Source organism: Cupressus sempervirens, chromosome 3, assembly GCF_028749045.1.
Source record: "Cupressus sempervirens isolate cs-2001-9-10 chromosome 3, ASM2874904v1, whole genome shotgun sequence".
Taxonomy (NCBI): Eukaryota; Viridiplantae; Streptophyta; class Pinopsida; order Cupressales; family Cupressaceae; genus Cupressus; species Cupressus sempervirens.
Genome location: NC_143120.1, coordinates 1,031,956,134 through 1,031,966,847, shown reverse-complemented (window position 1 = coordinate 1,031,966,847; position 10,714 = coordinate 1,031,956,134).

Sequence of the window (10,714 nt, the reverse complement as noted above, 5' to 3'; positions counted from 1 at the left end):
ACCATCATTGGATCCACCACATATCACCATCTAGTGCATCAGAGATATCTGTTTGCCATGTCACTACCATTTCATCAGTCTAATCACTACACTTCACACTTTTTCAAAAATTTTCTTTTCCAGGCTAGATTATTTGATTTTTTGGCAAGTCGCCATGTGGCTTGCTAAAAAATCTCACCATTTTTGGTGTCTACATGGTGACCACTAGAAATCTACACTTTTTTGGTGACTTTCCCAATGAATTTTTTTTGTTTTGTTTGCTCATTCAAAATTATCTCAAGTGACCTACTAGTTGGCACTTACTCATATGGGCCCCACCTACAAGCCTTGGCTTTCAAAAAGCCCAATGTCCTTAAACACAATGCATTATGAGTTGGATTGTATTTAAAAACAAAAAGGCACCCCCAGTTTAGCAATGTGGGACAAAAGGAATAGAGGAATAGAGAAACTCCTCCACACATGTGGATCTCCTCTGCTTTGTCTACTCTAAGTTGCTTTACACTTGATGTGCCTTCCTCCCCTATTGCTTTGCTCATTATCTAGCTTTGTTATGTAGCGACTTCCATAATATTTGCAAAATGTATGCTCCTTGATAGATCAATCTCAATCTAGAGATTAATTGTGACTGCATAATGGTATTCACATAATATGAATTGTACTCTTGCTATTTGCAATAGTTATCTCTGGGCATTTTATTGATTAATAGAGCTATTGACTACATTCTTTTACCTATGAAGTTCTAACTTTCCCTAAGCCATGGGCTACTCTGTGTGTGGCTTTGTCTCTATTTAAACTATGGGCTTCTTTCCTCTAAGTTAACTACATTGGTTTCTTTTATTTGCATGGGTTAGTCTCCTTTATACCCTGCTAATATTCTAAATCTACTCATGCGGCTTAATTTGGCTTTCACATGCCTTTTAAACACGGGCTTTCCTTGATCATCTGCCACCTTCTTTCTACATGCAGACTCTACTTCAGATGGAAACTTCCTCCAAATCTAGAATTCTTCTTTTGCTAGTAGATCCTTTAGATGTGTGCACTACCCTTTTAATGTGCCTTATGCCTTTTAATGTGCTTCTTACGCTTGGCATGTGTGGATTTCCCTTGTTCGCATCCTTCACATGTTTTCTTCTCTTTATGTGTGGGTTATTCTAGTTGGCTCCCTATTTTATGTGAGCAGATGTGGACTCAGTCTGGCATGGGATCTCTTTGTGTGGATGAAGCTCCAAGGTGGCTCCCTTGCCTCACATCTCCTTTCCTTAACGTGTGCTTCATATTTTTGCTATAGCTCTCTTCCTTGATGCTCTACTTTTGTCCTTAATATTGTTACCCTCTACCTTAAAATGCTGCCTCCATTGCTATGCTTTATTCCTTGGCATGAGTTGTTGTAATTGAAATTCCAATCCCAATGTTTCTATATCCCCTATCTGAATCCCAATCTCTTCATATCATTAGATTGAAATTGAGTTGTTATAACATGACCTAACTTTGCACCAATTTCTAGCATCAGAAAATTGAAAAGACATTCAAACACAAATAAGTCAAACACACACATATCTCAAAGTGCAATGGCTTTGTATTTTGTAGCTCCTAAATCATCTCCTCCAGCTTGGATTGGTTGAGTATGATTTGTCAATAGAAGGCTTTTTCTCAAGGAAATTAGACTTTTGGGAACATGACTACACTTCGCTCTCTCTTATTTCCTTCTGCCATTGTTGATGAACACCTTGAGTTTCAACACATTAGGGGCTAAATAGCTAGCTAAACACTAAATATATAAATATATATAATTTTCTATTTAGACATATATTGCCTTTCAACATAGTGTCCTGTGCTCTAATTATTGGTAATTTTCATGGGGACATTTGACTACTTGGTAGTTGGCCCGGCTTAAGATTTAGTTTATATTTTCAAAACTGTCCCTTCTTATATTAGTTTATATTTGTATTTTCCTCCATCTAATGTTGATCTATTAGCTCTGTAATTTCTTCAATGTTAACTTGATTAACTATAGCACCTCAATCCTTATTATCTTCAACCTTCCAAGTGGGTTTGTTTTCAAAACTTTTCTGCTCATCACCAATTTTTTGCTATTTAGATGCCAAATCCTCATTATATTTAACCTTCTTAACAAGCTCTTTTTACAATCTTTTCTCCATATTAACCTTGAAAACTAATCTAGAGTCAATAGTCAATATCTTCTTACTAGTATTTCCACATTTTATACAATCATCTTTAACATTTGATTGAATTTTAACATGTCTTATTCTTTTCAACAACTGCTTGGCATGTAGTTTAGAAATTAAATATTCAAGTTCATCATAATCTTGCACTCATGTGAGTCTTCAAAGTCCAATAATTAATTATAATGCTTTGAAGATATCCAACTATCCAATCATAAATTTTATCGAGCCTTTTGATCATATCATTTCTATGCCATGACTGATAGTATCCAGATGGCAATTCTTGAGTCTCTAGCTCCATGTAATCATTTTTATTGATAGAAGTAAAGTTAATATAATCTTGATTAGACCTTCCCTACAAATAATCCATTAACCCATCAAAGCCAACATTGTCATCAATCCTATCAATCTGGTATAATTAGTTGGGCCCCAAAGTGGGTCTAGCTCAAAAAATTTCATTTCCAAATGACTAAACTCTTAAAATTCTCTAATGAACATCCAATACTATTTGGATTCAAATTTTATCACTTTTCTACCACTAAAAACTCATTTTACTATTAATCTGCAAACTGTCAAATGTGTGCCAAAAGGTCCTTTGACTAGCCTTAAAAAATAATCAAAACACCTGATCAGGTTGTGCAAGTTGGCACATTGATTCTTTATTCTGCATACTCCTAACTTGTTTAATCTCATCTCATGATGACATGGAGGTCAAAATATATCAACCATTGAAGTTTCCCTTTCAGAACTGCTTGCACAAAAACATGTCAAAAAACCATGAAACACATTCAAAATTATCTTTGAAAACTAGGCAAACGAGCACTTGGGAAAACAAAAATTAGGGTGTTTTTTGACTTTCATGAGGAGAGTATAAATTTTTGATTTGGACTTATGAAAAATAATAGGATGCATTTGGTGAATGGTAAAATTGGGCTACTCAAAATTGCAGATTGGAAACACTTGGCAGAAAAGTAGTTTTTGCAAATGGAATGGACCAGGGAAAGTGTGTAGAAAAATTTGTCAAAGCTTTAAAATCAGCACAGTTAAAGTATTTTTAGAATAAAATACAATTTTACAATCCACTCAATCTCGCCTATCATGGATTTCAAGTTATGACATCATGAACATGGGTATTGATAAATCTGCACTTCTTGACACTAGTTAAAAGTTAAAGTTGCATTTGGAATAGCATTCAAAAACTAATCAAATAGATTTTTCATACACTCAAAATTGAAACACAGGAATTCTCTGACCTCTAGAATGCAATGAAAAAGGAATTTCATCATTTTAGTCAACTGGGTCAAAATTATAACAAGTCAAACAAGGCTTCCTAGAATTTAGAACTAGTTGCATCAACATGACATCAGTAAATGACCAAGTTTGAGGGACTCAAAACCAAGTCAAATTAATTCAAAATGACTCAAAATCTAAAACATAGGCTCTTTGGTATGGAAACTAAACTCTCCCAAAGTGATGAGTTACGAAACATTATTGGGTGCGAGATATTCAATTACAAACACAAGCTCCTATTGTTGTATGACACTTACGTGAAAATGTAGAATTGACAATTGCTCAAAATGGGACTTCACAAAATGGCTCAGAACAATAGTTTAACTTCATGAAACACATAGATACACTAAATGGAAGGTGTTAGAAACATTAAACGCTTCTTAGGCCTCACAAGAATAGTCGAGTACATATGCATCAAAAAGAATTTATAGGGCTTAATTTTCTCAATGGTACTCAAAATCGGGGCTTCAATTTTGAGTCCCAACACTAGAATTATAGGCCTCTAAGCCCATTTAGTATCACAAAAAATATCATAAGGATCCACACCTATGCTAACCTTTCTCAACAAAGGATATAAAGTGTCTTTGTGCTCTATTGCAAAAAATTTAAGAGTTGTGTTAGGATTAAACCATGGACATAGATAACAATTACATGGAAATATAACCAATAACAAAAAAAATAGATCATAAGAAAAGAACACAAGTCGCCAATATTTAATGTGGTTCACCCAATCCCTAGGCTATGTCCAACAAACAAAAAGTCCAATGTTATTACAATCCAGTGATTAAAACCTAATTACAATCTATAATCCCTTATAGCTCAATACTGCCACCACAAGTACTTATTTTTGCATCACAACGATGAAACAATCCCTAACCCTAAGCCCTTTTATGCAAGTATTTTTATGTCACTTTAGGGTTACAACATGTTGGCCATATGTCACCACAAACTAACAATCTCCCACTTAGAGAGTGATCTTATAGCAATATTGCTACCACATGGGGCTCCCACTGGATAAAACCACCCTGGACTCTTCTATTCTTTTATTCATGTTCAGGCTATAAGACCAACCAAAGTTGAAGAGGAATTTAGCTTCTCCCTTCTCATGACCCTTGTAAACATATCTGCTAGATTATTATCTGTATGTATCTTCTCCTGATTTAACTTACCATCATCTAAAATTGATCGAATGAAGTGGTACCACAACTGAATGTGTTTTGTCTTTGAATGTAGAGTTGAATTCTTTGCAAGATGAGTGGCACTCTAGCTATTTGTAAACAAATAATTATCCTTCTGAGAGTGTCTCAATTCTTCCAAGAAGAACTAAAGCCATATTATCTCCTTGGCTACCTCTATAGTAGCAACATAATCTGCCTCTGTAGTAGATAAAGGATTAACCTTCTATAACCTAGAAACCCAACTCATAGATGTCCCACCAATAGTAAATACATAACCTATAGTACTCTTCCTAGTATGAATACCCCCTGCTAGATTAGAGTCAACATAGCTCTATAAGTCTATAGTAGAGCCCCCAAAGTGTAAAAATTTATTAGATGTTCCTCTCAAATATCTAAGAATCCATTTGACTATATTCCAATGCTCAATTCTTGGATGGCTCATATACCTACTAACGACTCCCACTACATGTGTAATATATAGCCTTTTACATAGCATAGCATACATCAAGCTTCCTATATTTGAAGCATAGGGTACCTTGGACATCTTATCCCCCTCTTCTTTCATCTTGGGGTGCATCTCCTTAGTTAACTTCAAATGACTAGGTAAAGATGTACTGATAGCTTTAGCATTATCCATAGAGAAACATTACAAAACCTTCTCAACATAGTTAGCCTTAGATAGTGTCAATTGCCAATTCTTCCTATCTCTAAAAATCTTCATACTAAGGATTTGTTTTACTACCCCCAAATCCTTCATAGAAAATGCATGTGTTAATTGGCTTTTCAATGCCTTAATGTGATCCATGTTAGACCCAACTACAAGCATATCATCAAAATATAAACATAAAATAATTTAGCTATTATCATCCAACCTCTTAAATTAGACAAAATGATCTAAGTAACACCTACTATAACCATGCTTATGCATAAAACTGTCAAATTTCAAATACCATTGTTGAGGTGCGTGCTTAAAGCCATATAAACTTTTCTTCAATTTGCATACTAATTTCTCCTTACCTTTGACCTCAAATCCCTATGGCTGAGTCATATATATCTCTTTACCCAAATCACCATGAAGAAAGGCTACTTTAACATCAAGTTACTCTAAATGCAAATCTTTAGTAGCCACAATACTTAAAACAAGAGAAAATATCTCATCAAAATCGATACCCTTTTTTTGTGAAATTCCTTTTACAACTAACTTGGCTTTAAATCTTTTCTTACCTCATTCCTCTTCTTTCAACCTATAAACCTACATATTTTATAAAGCCCTTTTACCTACAAGAAACTTACATAAATCACATGTCTTATTTTTTAGGAAAGAGTCCATTTCATCTTTCATTGCAGACTCCCACTAAATGTTAGTATCCACCTACACAACTTCATCATAAAAGTCAGGTTCACCAGCATTAGTAGCTAAAATAGAGTACAAAGAGGGAAAAAATATTTCTAGAGGTCTAATTTTCCTTGTTGATCATTTTTCACGAGTTTGTGTGGTATTTTTTGTTGCGTTTGTTGCAAATCATGAGGAAACGCTAAAACATTATCTTTTGTAGTAACATCCAACACTACATAATCATCTTCTTTCTTCTCATGTTGTTGTAATAGATCTTTGTACAACACCTTCTCATTGAATATGACATCCTTGCTTCTTACAATTTATGATTTTCAAAATCTTAAAGCCTATAACCAAATTCATTAATGCCATATCTAACAAATACACATTTCATTAACTTAGGTTCCAACTTGGTTCTATTTTCAAAATCTATATGAGTAAATGCTTCACAACCGAAGGTTTTGAGAAACAAATAACTCATCTTCTTACCAGTCCATGCTTCCTCTAGAATACCAAAGCCCAAAGGAGTAGAGTGACCTATATCAGTAAAATATACAATAGTATTGACAACCTCTACCCACATGTGTAAGGGCAACCCAACATGCAACCTCATGCTCCTTGCATGCTCCATTATAGTCATGTTCATGCGTTTAGCCACTCTATTTTCCTACGGAGTCCTTGGAACAATTTTCTATCTACAAATATCATTATTGGAGTAATAATCTTCAAATTTGTAACTACAATATTCACCTCCATTATCAAATCTGAGACATTTTAATTTCTTAACAGTCTCATTTTCAACCAAGCATTTTCATTTCTTAAAAGTTTGAAATACATCAAATTTCTATCTAAGGAAATAAATCCATACTTTTCTAGTTGCATCATCAATAAATATAACATAATAATGAGAGCCACTGAGGAAAGATAGTTGAGCCAGTCCCCATACATTTGTATATAGAAGTTCTAATTTCTCTCTTTTATTTTCCATCCCAGTCTTCACAAAACTCACTCTCTTTTGTTTTCCATACACACATCTTTCAGAAAAATCCATATTAACACATTTTAGACCTGGTAAAACTTTCTTTGAATTAATTAATTTCATACCTTTCTCACTCATGTGCCCAAGTCTATTGTGCCACATCGTTGTAGTAGAATTTATAATAGCTATTTGTTCTTCCTACTCAACTGCAACAACTATTTTTGAACATTCATTTTTCTCTAAGACAATTAAAGTAGAAGGAACAATATGAGCTATACAAAGATATAAGGTGCCTAATTTCACACCTTTTGCTGCTATAAGGGAACCTTTACAAGTCTTCCAATTTTTATAATTAAAGGTAACTACACATAAATTTCCACTCAGCTTTGGAACATGTTTTACCTCATGTAGTAGACAATTATTCCTATTCTAAAACTAAATCTTAACTTTTCCATTTCCAACAATTTGATAGGGTTCATTATCCCCCAAATAAACATGCCCAAAATCCCCTTGGACATAATCAATGAAATAACCTCTATGAGGTGTAGCATGAAACAAAGCACTAGAATCTAAAACCCATGAATAGTTAACACTTTCTAAAGATAGAAGCAAAGCACCCTCTTCAAATTTGTTACTTACCATATTTGCCTCCTTGTCTCCATCTAATTTATCTCCCTTATTTTTCTTTCTAGTCCAACAATCTTTATTTTTATGCCCTGATTTCCCATAGTACTAGCAGTTGTTTGGTCCTCTCAATTTTTGACCTCCTCCCTTTTGAATTTCCTCTTGATTTCCGATTATTTTTAGAATTATTTCCTCTTTCATTCATTCTACCTCTACTTTGTGCATTCAAAGAACTTCTTGACGTAGATCCACCTAAGGATTTCCTACAAGTTTCCTCACTCAAAATAACATCGATCACATCATCATATTTTAGGGTACTAGATCCAGGAAGAAAATTACTCATAGCCATTACCAAGCCATTCTATCTTTCAAGCAAAGAACACAAAAATCAAAAGAGCCCTAATTTCTTCATCAAAATTGATACCCACAGAAGATAATTAACTAGTAATAGTATTAAAATCATTTAAATGATCTTCAACATATCCACCTTCTGCCATTTTCGTATTAAATAAATGCTTCATGAGAAATACCTTGTTTAAAGTAGAGGGCTTTCATATAGTTTCACTAAGGTTTGCATCAACTCTTCTGTCATCTTCACTTTTGTAATATTAAATGCCACTAATGGTGCCAAGCAAAAATCAAATGCTTCCAAGTGCCTTTCTATCCAAAAGATCCTAGTCATCATTTGGCATAGATCTCTAATTCTTTATTTTACCTTCCAACAACTTCCATAAATCTTTCTGATAAAGATAGCCTTCCATTTGCATCTTCCATGACTAAAAGTCCTACCCATTAAACTTATCAACCCTTAGCTTACCCTCATTTACCATCACTCCCACACAATTGTGAGACTTTTCTGCAGAGGATAACTAAAAAAAACAACCTTGCTTTGATACCACTTGTTAGGATTAAACCATAGATAGAAGTAGCAATTACATGCAACTATAACCAATAACATAAAATAATAGATCACACAAAAAATAATAGAAGACACCAATATTTAATGTGGTTCACCCAGTCCCCGGGCTACATCCACCAAATATTAAGTCTAATATTATTACAATCTAGTGATTACAACTTGATTACAATCTATAATCCCTTATAGCTCAATACCACTGTTGCAAGAACCAATTTTTTCATCACAATGATGAAACAATCCCTAACCCTAAGCCCTTTTATACAAGTATTTCTATGCCACTTTAGGGTTAGAACATGTTGGCCATATGTATAGTACTTCCCTAATCAGTCACCATGAACTAACACTAAGAATGACTTCTCAGATCTTGATAGGTTCAATGCAATTGGTCGTTCTTGTCCAAAAACATCCTCGAAGGCAATCTTCTAAAAAATTAACTAGTCTTTTAAGTGTGATCTCCAATAATAGTGAAAAATTGGAATCAAATATGGTTTCACCTTTTCTAAGAATGCCACTTTGTTCCTTTGTCCTAACAATTTCCTCATCTACATTTTTCCCCTCATTTTTTTCTATGAAACCTAATAAGTCAGTAGCCTCTCTATAAGGATCAAAACATTCATTTCCAAATGTTGTCAAATTTTTATTTTCTTTTTGAATATCCTCATGATCATGTGAGGGTACATCTTTCTTTTGCACACATATCAAGTCACAAACTATCTCCTTATCCCTAAAATTATTAGGATCTGCAAATGATTCTCTTGGGGATGGAAAATCCACATTCTTTCCCATTAAATGACTTTGGTTAGGCCTCAAAGTGGGTTTGGCTATTTCATTTGAAACAATTGACTCTTCAAAGTGATCTAATAATCACCTAATACTAATTTGATCCCAATTGAATGGTTATTTGCATCATTTGAAACTCATTTTACCACTTTCTACAAACTATGACTTTTTGCCTAGAAGAACATTCATTCCTGAATGTTGTCAAATTTGTATTTTCCTTTTTTAGATCCTCATGATCATCTAAGGGTAAATCTTTCTTTCTCACACATATTAGGTCACAAACCATCTTCTTATCCCTAAAATTATGAGGATTTGTAAATGCTTCTATTGGGGATGCAGAATCCACATTCTTCCCTATAGATGACATTGTTCTAGCCTCAAAGTGGATCTGACTAAATTTTTTTTCATTTGAAACAACTAACTCTTCAAACTAATCCATTAATCACTTGATACTAATTTGATCCCAGTTGAAACGTCATTTACATTGTTTGAAACTCATTTTACCACTTTCTACAAGCTATGACTTTCTACTAGGAAGGCCTCTAGGTTGGCTTAAAAAATATACCAAAAAAACTGTTTGAGCCCTATAATTAAATATACTGATTCTAAATTCCACATTCTTGCACCTTGTAAAATTTCATATCATGATGAAACCTAGGTCAAAAGATATTGGTTGTCAAAGCTACCTTCTCTTAACTACATGCAAATAAACACATTAGAAAATAATAAAGTGTGTTAAGTTTTAGCTTCAAAAATAGGTTAAACAGAAACTTGAGGGCTTCAAAACTAAAGTATTAGTTCATTCTCACAAGGAGAGCATAAATCTATAATTTTGTCTCATGAAGAATAATTGGGCACATTTGGCAAGAATGAGAACTTAGGTACTTGGATTTGCAAGACTGGGAACATTGGTAAAACATCGATTCTCATAAACAAAATGGACATAGGAAAGTGGTTAGATGGATTAATTAAGATTTGAAAAATAATGCACTTAATATATTTTTAGAGTAGAATAAAATGGTATAATCCATTTGGTCCCATCAATCATAGATTCAATGTTATGAAATCTTGAATAGGGGTACCAATTAATTTGCACCTTTACACACTAGTAAAACTTTACAACTTGCCTTTCGAATCCCATCTGAAAACTAGTCAAATGGATTTGTCATACCCTCAAGGTTGGAACATAGCAATTTTCTAACCCGTAGAATTTAATTCAAAACTATTTTTCTCATTTTATTCAACTTAGTCAAAGTTATAACTAGCTAAATGATGCTTCTTGAAATTCCAAACAATTGCATTAACATGACAATAGTAAATAACTAACTTTGATGGACTAGAAACCTACTCAAAACATATCAAAATGACTTGAAAACTAAAAAATTGGTTCTTTTATATGCATACTAAATACTTCCAAAGTAGTGA